This window comes from Anomalospiza imberbis, chromosome Z (assembly GCF_031753505.1).
Source record: "Anomalospiza imberbis isolate Cuckoo-Finch-1a 21T00152 chromosome Z, ASM3175350v1, whole genome shotgun sequence".
Classification (NCBI taxonomy): Eukaryota; Metazoa; Chordata; class Aves; order Passeriformes; family Viduidae; genus Anomalospiza; species Anomalospiza imberbis.
In genome coordinates, this window is record NC_089721.1 from 6,375,900 (window position 1) to 6,394,238 (window position 18,339).

The 18,339-nt window shown below is 41.5% G+C and overlaps 1 protein-coding gene across 16 annotated transcripts in view; it reads left to right on the forward strand.

Annotated features, from left to right (window-relative positions):
* The window catches only part of CELF4 (CUGBP Elav-like family member 4), a 703,272-nt gene that overhangs the window by 376,784 nt on the left and 308,149 nt on the right, over window positions 1-18,339 (forward strand). The window lies entirely within an intron of this gene.

Sequence of the window (18,339 nt, forward strand, 5' to 3'; positions counted from 1 at the left end):
AAGCCCCGAGCACAATGCAGGTCAGACTCTCCAAATATGATGCTGTCTGCCTCAGTTTCCCTTCTCTGATCAGTGTGCAAATTATGCCAACAGCCACTGCCCTCAGTTAGGTTTTATTTATGAACTCCAGGACCAATAAGTCAATAGATCCTGGAGAAATGTCACTATTACAACCATCCACGACAAGGGAAAGCACATTCCCAAGCAGGGACAGTGTGGAAGGCCTAATGAACATTAAGCAGAGCACTTGTTCAGCAGTGGCTTTGTCGCTGCTGGGCAGCCTTGTCCTGACAGAGCTCCTGTCCAACCAGGGACGTACATCCATTCATCATTAGTCTTAATGCAAGCTTGGGAGTTTTAAAGCCAGGGCTAAATCAGACCATCTTAATTTGCAGGCTTAATGCATTGCATATTATCCGTATCCTTCCTATGGGATTTATCTTGATTAAGTGCTAATTTGTAACTGGTGGTATACCCAATGAAGTGACTGATGAGAAGGGTGCCTGGGTTGAGAGTCTGTGTTTTGGCAGCAGTGCAGACTGGGGATGGAAACTACTGTTCCCACTGCAGACACTCAGGCAGGCAGCTCATTTTATGCCCATCCCCATCAGCCTCATAGGCAAAGCGTCCAGAAGGGTTTAGCTTGGGTTCTTCTTCAGCTGAGATAGAAGCCAGAAGTCTGACGGGGAGAGAGGACCAGTCCTGTAAAGGTTTTTTGCCATATTTGAAAAGTCAGTCCATGTGTTGTTGTGCAGCCCTGTGTGGGCAGAACAGGTTTAGATGCTTCAAATCACCAAGTGCAGGCAGCTTTTTACACACCCTGACTGACACATCTTCGGTTGCCTGTCGGGCTCCTCCTGTCTGTGCCCACAGCTGAGTTGCCTGCCCCATCCCCTGCAGCAACACCCTGCCCAGGCCCTGCCTGTCTCACTGTTTCTACTCGGTGTCCACCAAGAATCAGCTGGAGTAAGATGCTGAGTGGGTGAGACCATTTTAGACACAATCACAGTCCTGATTTGACTACAAAAACCTAGCAGAGCCTAACAGCAACACAGAAAAGTCTCTTTGAAATGGGCAGAGCTTTTCCAAGCAGTTAGGAAGCTCCTATTTCAGGATAATTTTACTTTGTTGACCTTCATTTTGGAATGAGAAACAAACCTGTCCACCTTCACCAGACACACCAAATCTCAGATCAATCTACATCAACATGTAAATTTTACAGGGTTTGAGGAGAAGTGACCTTTAAGCAGAAATGGGTTCTCAACTTTTGCTACCACAGCATTGGCATTTCACTAAAATAAAAGCCTTTATTTAATCTGTCACTTTGGTATCTGAAACTGTGTCTGGTTCTGTAACCACCTGCCCCTTCCCTCCCCCACCCCCCACCCCAAATCGTAAATGCACACTGCATACCTGTCTTAAACAAGTTTTATACACAGAAACACCCATACAGAATTCAGGTCAAGCTGCTTCATAGTCCTATTTCACAGAAGACTGAAATGAAGCTTCACTAAATTTCTCTGATGTGGTAATAGTAAACCCAGGGAAGGCATCCAAAAGTTTTAATTTATGTTTTATGCTGTACAGAGGTGTTCCCAAATAGCATTTCTCCTTTTGGTTGCTTTTCCTAATGATGAAAATAGTGGACAGTTTCTCAGCTGATGGATACTGCTTCCTTTTACTTGAGTAACTAATGACAGCATTTGAAGAGGAAGGGGGGCTTTGTGTAAAAAAAGAAGTTAATTAATTTTGGGGGTTTTAATCTCTTTTCTTTTGTACCAAACTATAAAACAAAAATTCTTCGGGAGCCAGAACATGTACCTCCAGTAATCGAAAGAGAGGCAAGGATCTGACTAATAGATATTACGTTCCATTATATGGTCTTGAAGTCAATAAACATTAGGTTACCTTCATGCAGTGAAAAAAGACCAGATTTATTAAAAAATCTTATCTGGAGGGTTTGCATTTCAATAGGATGTGAATTTGCATATTTTAACAATAACCTCCCATCATTCTGTCTGATCTGTGCTCAGTTGGCCATACAGATCACTTTATCTTGAATAGATTATCACCGGTTTAATAAACCCTTCATAATATGCAGGTATAACAATGGTACTTCATTGGATAAAGAAGGCATTAAAGTTCTTTTTCTGGAAATAGGGGTGGCCCAGCTAGTGATTAACTTTATACCTCTGTACATCCCTGTGCTGAATACCGATTGAAGGAGAGTATTCCCATCATTCACATTCAAAATGGACCAGCTCTTCAGAGCTCCTGTTAACTCCTCCTTGCCCATGGCAGCTGTGCAGAGGTGGGAGTTTAAAAAGCCAAGGCTGCCAGGGATTTTATCACCAGCAGTGGCCTCTACCTGGAACATCAGGACAAGCTGACTTTCTTCCCCCAGGCTGAGTCTCTCACATGTGCAGGGTGATCAGTGACAAGAGGTCTCATGAAGGAGGCACCATCTCAGTGCTAGCTGGAATTAGGGTCAACACACTGCTCAGCAAAGGGCCAAAAAGGCTTTTATGCAAAAAATCTCAGATAACCTGTTTTCAGTGAAAAATCAGCATTATTCTTCCTTATCTCTTCTCACAGGCTTTTAGTTGCTGACCACTTCAACTTTCCACAGAAGTTCATGTTCCACTGGTTGTCCTTTACAAGGGATGAGTCCATCCCACAGTTCCCATGTCCCACATTGCTGTCTCAAAATGTTTGCCTGGGAGAAGCACACTCAGACCCTCAGCAGGAGCACCAAGGAGTCTCTGTCAAACCACAGGGCTAGCTTTTGTCTCCTGAAGTTTCCACAGAGACAGACTATTATTTACATATGCCTGCAGTTCCAGGCTCCTGTCCACCCTTCTCATGAGACACAGGGCAGAGCATTAATAGCAGTGCAGCAGAGATGGGGGCAAATATGATTTTAGTGTTGTCCTGCAATTTTTGATTTCTTCGTTTTTGTTTCTTTGTTGACATTTGCACCCTGACTTGAAGAAAACACGATACTCTTCCTCTCCAGGGTAGGCAGTACAAAGCAGGCAGCCGTGAGCGTTAACTGTCCACACACAAGGCTTAGACTACCCGCAGGCCACTGTGGCATTAAGCCCGAGCTTGTAGACCTTAATGAGAGATAATGTTTGCTCAGGACCAGCTCTGTGGTCATGCAGCCTTGGGATCTGGGCTGCCTCACATCTGACCAGCTGGGAGCATAGGAATAATGAATTTAGGGGCTGAGTGTGCATGCATGTATGAGAAATAGAGAGCATGTCACACACGCATTCCCCAAGACACTCCTGAGAGCAACTAGAACTTTTCACACTCTCTCCCTCCCCTGTTTTCTTTTTCTCTGCTCAAGCTGTGTTCGTGCTTGCTTTTCCAAAGCTCCCATCAGGAGATTTTTGCTTCACAAGAGCCAACATGCCGTTGTGCTGGCTGACAGTGGGAGCACAGCAAGGCTAGTGAATAATGGAAAGTTATTGACCTATAATAACCTGGCATTATTGACCATAAATGATTTAGTTAAAGTGCATACACACACACGCACACACACACACACACACACACACACCATCTCACGTGAAGGAACTGAATTTTGAATTTCGTTTGTTCAGCACTGGCTCAGTGGAGCTTGTCACAGGGGCATTTTGGCCTGGCATGAAATTAATGTTAATCAAACCATCTCTGAGGATCGTCTAAATAAGATTCTTGTGGGGAACAAGTACAATACATGCAGCCAAAAGCAGATTGTCCTGAGTCTTTACTTGAGGCTCCATGAGAGCACAAACCTTTCATGAACTTCAGCAGAGTTCACAGATTTTAAGGCTGAAGAGGAAGTTTTCATTAAGCACTTTTGACCCCTGCCATAAGGCAGTCTAGAGAGTAACTACCAGGACCAATAGCCTGCCACCAAACCAGAGCACAACATTTAGGGAAAAGGAAAAATATCCACTTTTGATGTCAGATTTCCCAATTTCCTATTATTTTTTCTTTCTGCTGAGCCACTTGTCCCCTCTAAAGTGTTGACATCAGGTCCTTTGGAGTCACAAAGTGTTGGTCACCCCTCTGGAAAGCGTACTCAGGGTATATGGCTGGCCTCAGGTGCCCCTCTGGATCCACAAGGTCAGGCATTACCCCCCCACCCATCCTGATGAGACTCCAGCACCTTCCTGTGCCTGAATGGAGGCTTGTGGAAGTGCAGATATCTGAGTTGGTGAGCTTGGCTGGGTCAGATGAAGATGTGAGTGAGTATCTGTTTAGCTGAGCCAGATTTCTGAACCAGGTATTATAACCCCAGCCACCTGCACAATCACCATATGCCCTCCTAAGATGCCCATGTTTGTGTCAACATCTGAATTTTGTGCCTGGCCCTTATTATGGAAGGTTCCTGCCCAGCATTTGACAGGTGAAATTTTGCAGCTTGGACCTGTTCCTGATTATCTATCAGTGCTCTTCAAACAGCCATAAAAGCTTCTCATTAGCTTTGTGGGTGCTGTTCTTTATACACAAAATAGCCATGCCACTGTGTCTGGCTTTCTTTGTTTTCTCAGAGTCAGACGGATGAAAGGAAGGATTGCTTTGGTTTCAGATTTGCCTGACTGGGAGCTCTTGAGAGAGGATACAAGAATAAAATTTTAACTCTCAGTGGCGCTGACCCGTGGTAAGGAAGCAGCTATGAATTGGCATTTACACCACAGAAAAGTGTCACGATGCAGGGATTCTTTCCCTTGCTTTTCCAAGATCAGGGCAGTATTCTCCACTTACTCCAGCAGGCAGTGGAAGCACCTGGAGCTGCTCCTGCAGTCCAAAATCACTACAGACAGGCAATCACTGAAGTCAGAGGTGCGATCCAGTCTGTGTATTGAAGTAACTAACTTTTGAGTACATTTTAAGTACCTAATGAAGCAGGCTTCCCGGAGTAAATCCTTAATTTCTCCATCTAGGAAATTGGGTTTGCATAATTTAGTTGTTTAAATTTAGGCAGCCAAGAGCTCCCTCTGGAGGTCTCCAAGCAGCCCGTTCCTCTGCATGGGCACGGCCAGGCACTTGCTTCAGAAACGCAGTTTCAAGGTGTACCTGTGATTTCAGCACAAGCTAAGTTTTCCCATTCAGGAAAATAGGGTCTCCCCCAAATTTTCCAATTTTTCCTCTAGAACTAAAGCTAAGCTAGGGGGCAAGGGCAGCTGGAAAGGAACATCTGGATTTCTCCCTGAAGTTAGGCAAGGCACACGATATCCTGAAGAAGATCTGCTTGTCACTGGCAGCAGCACAGTGCCTTATTTGTATGTGCGCACCATCACGCACCTCTGCATACCCCCGAGATCAGCCCAGAACACCTGACTGTAGCAGGATGTGAACCAGCCCATAACTTTTTGAAGGGGGGCAGAGATGGTGGTGCTGACCTCCTAGTTCCCTCATGGAATAAAACTGTGTCTGGGGAAGTTCAGCCTAAACATTGGGAAAAGATTCTTCACTAAGTGGGTATCAGCCACTGGAACAGGCTCAAAAGAGCACCAAGCCTGTCATAAAGAAATATCTAAACAATGCTCCAAGTCACATAGAAGAGTGTTAGGTACACTACAATGACCATTAAAGGCCCCTCACAACTCGAGATTTTCCATGATTCCACGGCTTTCAGCTCTGTCTTTCCTTCCTTTCTGTGTAAGGTACTGTTATACCAACATTATCCATGCCTTGATACCTTGGATTCACAGAGCTTCTAACAAATATAAATTCCCCTTTGCACACACCCCATTTAATCAAAACCTTGCTGGTTTAAGCAGTCTGTTTTATTAAATTACCAACCTATGAAGCCATTAACTCAATTAGAAGCAGCAGTTCTGTAGTCTTGAACAACCAAGGGGTAATATTGCAGTGGTAGACGTTATGCAGGTATGGCACGTTATAATAACAGTGAGAGCTCATATAGCATCTTAAAACTTTACAATTTTGTAGGAATAATATCTAATTAATCCTCACAATGGGCCCTGAAGGTAAAGATTACTGTCTAACCCCTTTTTCCCATGGAGGAAACTTAGTGGGGAAGGAGATGATAGGTAATAGACTTCGGAAAAGCATAAAAGGCTGTATCTTTCTACGGTCTGCATTCACAGTAAGAAGGTTCCCCAAATTGCTGCTTTTCTTCAGAGCAAATTAACACCAAGTGACCATTTTCTTCTTTTCTTGTCCCCATATTGTAATGTGTAATGGGTGGAGTTAATTTTTTAAAAGTCTTTTATTTTTTGGAAAGAGTAGAGGTAGAAGTGTAAAAGTAAATAACACCAAAGCATTACTAAAAGTTAATATTAAAAGCAAATCATACAGAAATAGAGATGATAAATAGGAAAAGAAGCAGGACTTGATTTGAATTTGAAAAAGAAAGTGACAGATTTAGGATCAATATATTCTTTTAACAAAATACTGAGAGGAGAGAAAAATCTGAAAACAGTGAAAATCAAATAATGTTCCTAATAGTTAGCATTGCCAACCATAAAAAATGCATCAGTCATAAATTATCTCAAGCAATCCTGCATGATAATATAAATAAAGGAAATTTATTTTCACTTTTTTTGTTTTATTTGAGTGATATTTTGAGCATTAAGAATTTTCTTTCATTCTGGAATTAAAATTCTTGTTAAAAAGTTGTTTAGGTCCAGGAGTTGAGGATTTAAGGAAAGCACCATATGTCAGGAGACTGATGGTAAAGCCCAAAAGCTAGAAGCTCTGGCAGTGCTTGTAAGCTGGGCTACATCAGGGTTACCTTTAAATGCAGAGAGGTTTGCATTTTACCCTTATTCAAAGAATTAATGAGTAGTTTATTTAAAGTAGATGATTAAAAATAAAAAGCCCAACGATTGTTCTCAGTGGTGATGGCTCCATTTTATCTCCTTTCATATTTACACCATGTAGCACCCAATTCACACTGCAGAGAGAGAAAGTACAATCTGGCCCAAATTTTCAAATATGCTCAGCACCCAGTGGACCAAAATCTTTTAATTATCTCGCTGTGCATTTGAGAACATCCTGCGTTTGAAACAGAAGGCTCCTTAAGTAGTGTGATTTCTTGCTCGGTTTCCCCCTCTGCTTTTTTTTTTTTTTTTTTTTTTTTTTTTTTAATGTCAGCATCACATCTCAAGACTATCTCTGCACTGTGATTTCAGATAGATCCTGCTAGGAAGCACAAGCCTTGTTCTCCCCCAAGCTGGTTCAGACACATCAGTGTTGCTTGAGCTTGCCACCCATCTACCCAAGAGCACCAGGGCCCAGGAGCTCAGACACACACTCAGCAAAAAGTTAGTGGCCACAGCCTCCAGAAAGTTCATAGCTGAACTTCTCGTGTCTCTGACCAATGCTCCCTCTTCAGCCACAGCACAAGAAGGGGAAGGAAGGAGGAGAGTGCTGCTCGATGCAGCTCCTAGTGAGGGCCCTCTGCTTTGCCTCTTCCAACTTAATCCAAGCTGAACCTTCTGTGCAAGTGAGTGAGGGGGCCAAGCTCGCAAGCAAGTGGGAATGGGGGCGATGGGGAAGGCAGTAAATAAGTTTAAATAACTTGGAGCTATTGGCAGTGATGCCAGAGGTGGCACGCTGCTTCCAGCCACTAACACATGTGGACAGGTGAACCTTTACACCAAATCAATCATCATATTTATTCTAATTGTATCGTAATAGTCCCCCAGGAGCTCAGTTCAAATGAGCTTGACATTATTAAAATTTTAATGCCCAGTTTTCATAGCTGAATGAATATTTAAAGGGTATGTCCCAGGCTTAAGTTATGATGATGAAGAAATTAATGGAATGTCTTGTTTAATGCTTTGGTACATGTTGATGCAAAAAAAAAAAAAAAAAAAAAAAAAAAGTGGCTGTTCGAGGCAGAAAAGAAAGAAAGGCAATATTTAGGCATAATTAGTGGAGGAAAGCATCAGTGATGCATTAGTATCAGACACCAGTTTTGTTAGATAGCTCTCAGCAGAGGGGAAATATTTATCATTCAGGAGGGGTGGAAGTCAGGGTGCGGTCAGGGACCAGAAAAGAAGCAGCTCCACATGAATGACAGATCAGAAACCAATCTCTGGGAGTCTCTGACCACATCCCTACATAGCAGAATGAGCTTGCTAGCCTTTGTTGCCTGGAACAGAGAGAGAAAATCACTGTTGTTACCCAACCAGGGTGTTTGTTTATTTTAAGTACCCAGATCAACTTTGAAGGATGGCATAATTAATCAGCAAGACTCATCAGTCTGGTAATTATGTTACAGATAATTGTCAAAACATAGGACCAGATGATACCAGTTACACATAGATGGGAGTGAGAGGTAGCTCCTTTTGCACTGGAGGGCCTGATACAGGCTGAAGATGGTACCGAGAATTGCACTGAGGGACTGAAATCTGGAATGACTGTGGGGTTTTGTTTCAGTGTTTATGTTTGGGGTTTTTTCAATCCTTCCATCCTTTTCCCAATTCAATAAATATTTGGGAATTTATGGGTTTTTGGTTTTCTCCTTGTTGAAGGCTCTATTAAAATTTGCAAAGTTCCAGCTTGTGCTTATTCATTTACTGTTAGAAACTGACGACTAACTTGAGCATCTGGATGGGCTTAAAATCACACCCCAAATGCATTTCCAAACTGTGAAGGAGGGCAGAAGAAAAAGTTAATACTCTAAGTCCCTTCACAGAAAATTTTCTCTAAAGGGGCACTATCAAAACTAAGATAATCTTATTCTTCCTCTGAGTGTTTCCTTGTTTGTTTTCTTTTTTTGTAAAATTATTTTTTATTTTCCTTTTGCCAGATCAGGAGCCCTGATCCAGTCCACAGCTAAAGGGGCTTTTCATCTGAACAAAGTGCTCACACATCTAATTTGAGATGTGATTTCAAACCAGCTTAAACAAGTCAGTGGATAAGGTGGCATGGCTGCTGGGGGTTCTTCTGCTCAAATGGAACTTGTTTCAGGCTGTCTAAAAAATTATTAAACTTTATTTGTTTGTTAATAGAATTGAAAGGAGATCACAACCATAACACCTGCATAGGGTAGGGATACACATTTTGAAAGAAGCTGTTGTGCTGCAGAAATGACAGAACATTCTGCTTGGAATAGGTTTAGGTCTGGGCCTCCTGTTGCTCAGAACTGAAGTAATGGTCTGCTCTCTGTTATACTACAACAAGCAGGTGACTTTAACCTTTGAAAAAAGGGAAATTAGGGTAGGAGGAAGAGAGTGAACACACTAACCTCGAAAGCAGGACTAGTGGTGGGGGAAAAGCACTTTCTAGCTCAGGGTGGATCTAGCCCAGTACCAAAGAAAACCCTGCTTAATCTGGTGAGAGCCTCTTTCAGTTCTTGGGGAGGCTGTGTTTAAAGTCATGCTCTGAAGCTACCTGCACATTTAGATCAGTGAGAGAGCCTGTATTTCATGGTCCTGGCAGTGGGTGAAAGCACTAGTTAATTTACACAGCTTACTCAGTTGTTTGTTAAATGGCAATGCTGTGGAAAGCATTTCTCCATAGGCAAAAGGGCTGGCTGTGGTTCTTATCTTTGTGGCCAGGCACACAAAGCTGCAAGCACAGAAGGTCTAATCTTCTTGGATGGACAGTGGCCAAGGTCTTTTTGCACTCAAAGCACTGGAGTCAATGGAGCTTGGCCTTGCCTAAAGTCTGCAGAGTCAAGCCAAGCAACCATTAGTGGCAAAGGCAACGTTTGGGTCTTGCTTCAGAAGAAGAGATAAAGCTCAGAGAGGGAAGAGCACAGCAGGAAAGCTCCAATAGCCAGAGGTCATGGGCTCAGGATAAGGTAGAGACAAGAGCAGATGTTCATCTCCTAGTGAGGGAATAAGGGTTATGTCTACAATGCCTTCAGGGATACAACTGTCTCTCTGATCTGATTGCTGCCCTGCGCATGTCTGTGCTGAGGAGTCCTCTGGGCTCTGTGTTTCCATGGTGTGCCCCACATGCAGAGAACACCACACTTGCCCAACAGACAGCAACAAAATAGCACCAAAAGCACCTATGGGACCACTGGAATGTTAGGTCTGAGGGGAGACTTTCAGCTGGGAGGTGCAGACAGAGATCCACCAGCAAAAACATGTTAGCTGAGCACGCACTGCAGAACTGATCCGGGACCATCAGCACATGTTCTCATCATTCATTTAAATGCTGTGATGCCTTGTACATGCATTTAGCCATCTGCAGGGTAAGGATCTGTGCTTGTTAGGGTGAGACTGTCTTTGTTGTGTCCATATGGACTGCCTTCACGTGCTGGGGGAAATGGAGCGCTCAGCCTGAAAGAGAGGAGGCTCAGGGGAGACCTGGTCACTCTAAAACTACCTGGAAGGGGGTCATTGCCAGGTGGAAGTTGATCTCTTTTGCAAGAGGAAACAAGGAAAATGGTCTAAGTTGTAGACCTGCTAGGGCAGATTGAAGTTGGATATTAGGAAACATTTCTTCACCAAAAGGATGGTCAATTGTTTGATTGAAACAGACTGCCAAGGGAAGTGATGAAGCCGTCATCCCTGGGAGTGTTCCAAAATCTTGTAGATGGGACATTTTGGGGGCATGGTTTAGTGGTGGACTTGTCAGTGTTGCATTAACAGTTGGATTTGGTGATCCTAGAGATCGTCTCCAACATTAATTATTCCATCACTCTATGACTACACTGTTGCTCTGCCTTGAAGGAGTTTGGGATCTCAGTATCTAGGCTGAAAGACAGTGAGGTCACTTTCTACTCAATGCATGCTTAGTTGGCTAGTAAAAAAAGTTAAGGATAGAGAAGAATGATTTTGATAGAAGCTGTATGGGTACATTTTAAAATTGGATGCAAATTATCTTGAAATAAACTCATGAGGGAAATGAGAAGAAAGGTGGGATTGTGCAAAACTTTTCCTTATTGATACTAGGGAAGCAGGGAGGAAAGGACAGCAAAAGACTGACTTAGTTTTATATTAGAATCTGATGTGTTTATGAACAGAATTTCACGTTGTGGTTGCTCACAATACCAGCAGAGAATGAGATTTAATGAGCAGCATGTTCACTCATGAGTTGTACATATGCTGTCAGGATACACATAGAAACAGACCCTTTTATGTAGCTTAGCATGACCAGAGGGCCCGACCCAGGACTCTTTACATGCTTGAGTGTATTCACTAAATGTTCAGGGATTTCTTACTCATGTAAAGGGTCTAGGGCTACAGACACCTTTTCAAAAGCCATCATCCACAAGATACCCCTCTTTTCTAGGAAAGAAAGGTCAAATGCAGGAGCCAAGAAAGATCCATGAGTGCAATAAACACCCATCTGGGTGATCAGGGCATCATCTTCTGTCCTTCGTCACTAAGGTACCTTGTGGCAGTCTAGTGAGTGAAAATAGACCTATCAAACACCATTTTTACAGTGTGACTGCCCAAATCTTTAAGGGAATCTCCTGCTGTCTCTTTCACATGCAGATTTGCATATGAAACAATATTTATAAGATATAAATGCTACAAAAAAAACCAAACAAAACCAACCACACAAACAAACGAAAAGCTAAAAAAGCAATCCTGCTTCTCTCCTTTTTGAAAATGTGGCTTTGCTCCAGGTATCCTGTGTTTTGTCCTCAAACGTGCTAAAGACTGAGTTCTGCCTTTACCCTACCCCCCTTCATTTAAAACCAGAGACACCATAAGATTAAACACTTCATGTTCAGTTACTCCAGGAAAAACAAAATTATTTTTTGTATTGGAAAGGCTCTAGTTGCCTCTTAACAAGATTAGAAGTTTCTTCAAACTCAAGCCCAAAATGTTCTGTGAGGAAGAAATTTTGTATTTGAAGTCGCAGGCTTGTGCACGTGAGCAAGAACTGAACTGGAGCCCCTCTAGGTTCATCTACACACAGGAGAAAAGGAGAAAGATGAATCAATAGACAGATGGGTTATAATATGCTTTATATGATATATAGAAAATACTTTTAGAGAGCAGGGATGGTTGGTAGCAATCATTCTCAGGGGTAGCTACCAGAGCATTGACTGATTTGGAAAAGTCAGACACTTCAATGGGTTTTTTTCATATTTCACACATTGCCATTTCAGGTCTTCTCATCTGTTTGTGTACATACCTATGGCACACATCTCAACAGGCAGGGAAGAGGGTGACAGGAGGAACTAAGAGTCTTTTACCAAAATGAGGTTTGGGATAGTCATTTCAGATGCAATGTATTACTAGCAAGGTAAACCTATGTGATATATTTTGGGTTTTTTTGTTTTTTTTTTTTTTTTTTTTTTAACAAACTTTCTAAAATACTTCCTCTCCCTACCCTTCTATTAATCCAACATTGTATCAATTCAGAGTGCCCACAGTAAATGTGGTTAATGTGTAATTACACATCAATCCATGCAAACACAGCACTTACCTCTATTCCCATGGGGACAGGTTTTTGCTCTATGCATTACAGCTGAAATAGACAAATACAGGAGTCTACTTGTGTAGCCAACCTGTGGTGAAGAAACCTTCCTGACTCTGTAGCATTTGGAGAAATTTCCCTGAGCTGAGCACCTGAGCCCTGAGTTTTTTTTTTTTCTTCAGAGAAAGGAGATTGCTTTGGATTCATGCTTATGGCTATCTAGTTTAGATCACTGTAATTCAATTATGTCACTCAGAATCAGGTACAGAGTGATTTACTTGAACTTTGCAATTACACATACACAATTCAATTGTAGGTGATTTTCTTGGCTTTTCCAACTTTGACACTGATATACTTTGCATTTCCTTAGGGCCCTCTATAAGGGCAGATTTTGTTCAATGCTTTAAAAATTATGACCCTGTCCCATAAACACATTCCTGCCAATACCTTTGCTCACATAAATAGCTGTATTGAATTCAGAGAAATTACTGCACATGGCAGACTCAAAAAAGACTCATGGCAGACTCAGTTGGCAGAAATGGTAAAATAAAATTCGTCTTAGTGTTTTGGGGAGAGATTTTAAACAGAAAAACCTGTCCCACCAAAGAAAGAATTAGTAATCATATCTTCTGAAAAATTCATAGCAGATATTAAACTATTCCTAGCTCCAATTAGCATCTGAGCTATGTCATGAGATCCTCAAGAACATAATTTTATTTTATTTTTAGGGAAGATGTTGCTCTGGGATTTTTTTTTCCATGAAGCTAACCAGCAACTACAGAGATGCAGGAGTGGCCAATAAACATTTGCTAAGACCTGCTAGCTGGCATCCTTCATGATTAGGTCACAGCTGAGTTTCATCATCAATTTATGGGGCTGATGCCTGAACAATACCACACTACACAATATCAGTGAGCATGAAGAGTTTGTTATTTGCCATTATATCTGTCCACATAATTCAAGCATAGAAATGACTGAATGTTTGTTTGTTTGTTTGTTTAAAATCAGAATTTAGATACTTTTTTTACCCATCAGCCGCCTTCATAGTACATGATGATATCTTTATCTTCATTATGTAGAATAAAAAGTTGATAAAGAAGCACATGTAATGACATGTCCAAAATCACCCAGAAACCCAATAGAGAGCTGAAAACAGGCCTTGCCAGAGGTTAGCACCTCTACTTCTTTACACTCTTTGGAAAATTCCAGAAACATGGGCAGCAGAAATCCTTTCATCATGGCTTTTGATACAAACCAAAGCCGCCAATATGTCCTCAAGGAGTATTCAATTTTTTAAGACCTCTAAAGATGGTGGAAAGATTATTATTATTCAGATGATCACCAGGAAAATCTTCCATGGTTCTATAAAGCACACAAGCTGTAGAATAACCTTTTGTCTTCTGGAGTGACATCATTCTTAAACACAACCAGCAGATTATCTCAAACCTATCTCTCTTCTGCTTGGTCATGATCTTCCTAACTATTAGTGGCACTTAATTCATCTTCAGTAATCTCCTCATCTTTTCCCTTTTTCTTCCTGTCTCAGAGCACATTTAAGCTATTCAGGACAGCTCCATATTTTTAATGGTTTTTTTTTCCATTTTTTTTAAATCTCCGTATTTGTCCATTATCAAGTAGAGTTTTAGATCTACTTAAAAACACAAGGTACATTGATAAGCAATGAAAAAGCAGGTGAGACAAGAAAGGTGGTAGAAACAGTGAGAGGAAGAAAGATGGAGACAGTGAGAAATCAGTCTCTGCTTCTTACACTTCTTTCCCAGGTGATCCTTCTTCCTGCTCTAAATTAATATCAAAGCCAGAGGGAGCAGAAAAAGGTTGGTGGGGGAAAAAAACGACAACCTTAGGAAAAGAAAAATCATGATGCAGAAAAGCGTCTGTCCCCTGTCTAATTCCTGCAGTGGCCTGTAGCTGATGGTGCTGAGAAAAATACAGCAGCAAGCTCTGACATTTCATTTCTGTGGAGAATTGAAAAAGGGCTTGCTATAATTCATCGCTTCTTGTAACTCAAACCCTTTTTGACAGGGGTACCTGCGCTGTCTTTTAACAGTGGCACCACAGTGGCTGTAATTGGACATGAAAAATGATGTTATGTTTCTGCTTGCTGGGAGGACTGGGGTGGGGGGTACGTGGGGCAGTGGCAATTTGGTGTGAGATGGTAACATCTGACATAATTTGGATGGGTTGGTTTTTGGCAAAAAAAAAAAAAAGGAAGGACAACCCAAAAAGAAGGGTATGAAGCATAGCAAGTATGATCACCTTGCCTATAGTTTGCAAAGGTGGTATTCACCATAGATGAACATGCAAAGAATCACAGGAAAATTAGAAGTGTGATGCCCATGATGTTCTAAGCCCACCATCAACACAAATATTTATTTGTTCCCACAATATATTATGGGAAAAGGACACAACCCCTCTTCCTGAAATAAGCCTATTCACAGCTGCAGTGGTTCTTCTTCCCAGTACAGTTGGGAAACCTGAGCCACAGGCCTTTTTGGACTCCACACTGGGAACACAGTTGTGCATAAAACTCTGGTGTGCCACTCTCTCACCACCTCTCTGAAAACTGTGCCTATATATGTAACCAGAGATCCAAATTAAATTATTTGTCTCTTGCCTAAATCTCTGTGCCTTGGTGGTCCTCAGCACATCTTTGCTACAAAATTGTCGTTGAGTGAAGCACTTCAAAGTAAATTTTTGGCCAAATGGGACTATGAATCATGAATGAGGATAAACATTGTCCTGATTTATAATAGTTTTATAACTACAGAGCATTCTGGTACCATAAAGTCAGATATCTCCATATTATGGAAAGAATAGAAAATTTTAGTCAGGTCTTAAAGGATGGTAGAGAATTTAAAGAGGAGAGGAATGCTTTTGGGACTAACATATGGTAAAACAATTTACTTCTTTCTCAGTGGCACCACAACAGGGATAACATAGAACAAGGAAGCATGATCATATTTCAAATGAGAGCACAAAGAGCATCCATGAGCAGAGGAAAGAAGGACCCCTGAAAGGACAGGAGTGTAAACCAAGAGGAAAGCACTCACTCCATCTACCAGTTCAGATGTTGGGTCAGCCTGCCCTAAGTCTTTTCCCATGCAGGCAAATGCCTTTTGAAGCCTTCTAGTGACAGGGTTTAATAACACCTTACAGCCACATCTGTAATTTCACAGATCCCAGGTGGATTTCCTGATGGTATTAATCAGATTTGCTGTCTGGCAAATATTCTTTCTCCTGTCACACTCTCAGGGTCCACCAAGACAGGACACATATTAAAGATGTCCATATCAGTATTTCCCCAAACACTCTTCAAAAGGCTGCATTTTGGAGTATAGGCTTTGGTTTCATTCCACTTAACTTATGGCCATTTCCAGATAAAGAATAAGCAGGGAACTTGAATATCTGAATACCCTTCTCCCCAAGAAGGCATTTCCCTAGGGTTAAAAAGCTACATTGTTCTGCCATTTTATTTCCCCCCCTTAGCCCTTTTCTCGTCCCCATGACAGGTCTTTGCTCCTAGAGTGTCTGTACAAAAAAAAAATTCCATAGATGGAGAAAGGAAACTTAATTATTTTCCTCTCAGTGTTCTTCCCTATAATTGGTGTCTTTCATGTCAAGATGATCTCAATTTGTATTATGGGCTCCGTTCAGGCAGCACTTTCTCTTTGGTCTATAAAGAAATTGTCAAGTGTATAAATCATAGTGTACATTAAATTACACTAGCCTTTTACTTATTAATTTCCCCAGTTTTTTCTTCCTCTGTTGGATGCTTATTCTTTCACTCTTTTTTTAAACTTTCTTTAGAATTGACTGCTTTTTCTCACTCCTCAATATCAGAAAGAAGAAACTAAATAAAGAACCAAACCAAAACAAAAAACAACCAAAGTCCAAATACATATTTGCCTCATTTAATTTTTGCCAGAGTCTGATAATGTCCTCTGCCTTGTGCAAACTGACTTCATTCAACTCAAAAAGAAGGATGACATCTGTCTAGTTCTTCTCAAGGCTGGATCCAAAAGTTATTTGAGTTCAGTGCAAATTTTCATGGACTTTAGCACAATTCAGATCAGTACCTATGTGGGTAGATTTATGGGATGTTCTGCATCTCAAGACTGTGTCCATTTGGACTCCAGACATTGCCTCTTGAGGCTGTATGCTGCACACCTCCTGTAAATTCCTGGCTACTGTGACTGTTTCTCTTACTGACTGCTTGGGATGAAGGTTCTGTCTGTCTTGGAATGAGCACCATAGGGCTCCCATCAGGAGCCCATAATTTGGAATAAGGGGGCAAGTTAAAAGTAATCAGGGGTCGAGTCAGACGTTGGTATGTGGATGGTCAACACCAACCTGCTGCAAACACGAAGAGTCAGAGGTTGAGCAGCTGAGGGAAGCAAGCAAGTAATTTGTCTTCATTATCCTGCACATGAGAGGCAAGGTGGGGTTCATCTCAGCTAAGTCTAAATGCAAAGACAACCTCCATGATCAGTAGAGAGGAATAGGTACAGGCACTGCAAAAGACCATACATGGTTATGCCTCAAACACCAAGTTTAAGAGTGGCTTAGAGTTACATTTTCTACACATTTGGAGTTACATGACATAGAATACTCTCCTCACCTGTGTGGTGTCAGTTCTTTGAATGTGTGTAAGAGCTAGCTGCTCATATGTGGGTATAAAGAAGCCCTGTGGCAGGATATCTGTCTTGCTGCTGCTGCTTCATACATCACCTCTGCCCTGCTAATACCTGTGATACCTACGTGAGCAACTGGTCTTTGCAGTGGCAGAAGCAAGGGCTGATGTAAGATTTAACAATTACCAGATTCTTTGTTGGTTTTAGCACTTCAGCTATCTGGATTTTGTTGGATGGTACAGGCATAGAGAAGAGCAGAAACTGCTCAGTAGCATCTGTAGCCATGGATCCTTCTCTTCCAGAATGTGAGTCTAACTGTAGTCAGTTTATGGATAAGTACATTTTCCTCTAGAGACAACAATTCAGCAGGATCTGCTAGGCTCTTCATCATCTTAACCTACTTGTCAGCCAGCTTGATAACTTGTTGTTACTAAAAATGTGTGCAGAGCAATTAGAATAAATCTAACTTATTATGAAGCACTTTCCAAAAAAGAAAAAAAAAAAAAAAAGGGAAAAAATTAGGAAAAAAAATAAAGAAAAAATAAAACGAATGGCCTTGCTGCCCAACTATGATTAGAGACAAATAAGGGATGGATTAATTCCCTGAAGGCATTCTGTGATATTCATTAGCCAATTTGTGGTCTGACTTTACTGGGAAGACATATGTTAGAAGATTACTATTGCCTTCTGACCTCGTGCTCCTTGTGATGCTTGTTTGAACTTGTACTTTCTTTGTTGGTTGAAAAATCAAAAAGATATTTTCATTCTGCTCAGAGGTGGTCACACATAAGAAGGTATTTGGAATAGTCCATCTGCACAGGGACTATTGATTGCTTTATGTGACAAGAAGTATGAGGCAGGGAAGGGTTTTCAGACTAAATTCTTAGCTGGTTCTGATCCATTCTGCATCTCTGGCTGTTGACAGGAGTAATACCTTCATCCCTGTTCCTCAGGCACCCACATCATGTTAGGCACCGCCAGTGAACAACATTGTGAGCATCTGTTGCCCTCTCTCCTGGGAGTGAGCAGCTCTGGGGATAGTTATGGTCCCCAGTGATTTTGTTGAGTGAGAGAGGGATAATTTGAATAACAGAAACCTATTCACAACACAGTGGCAAGGTTTTTAAACCTACTTATATTGTGATATGAGAAAGGAAAAAGATATCTGAAAAAGCAATAGAAGGAACATCTGGTCCTCTACTCCCAGAAAATTCTCAGTATCCAATGCTCCTGTAGCCATGTGCACAAATTAGATACAAATCCACGTTTGAAATGGAGGCTGCTACATTACATATGACTATCCTACTGAGCTAACAGTAGAAGTGGAATT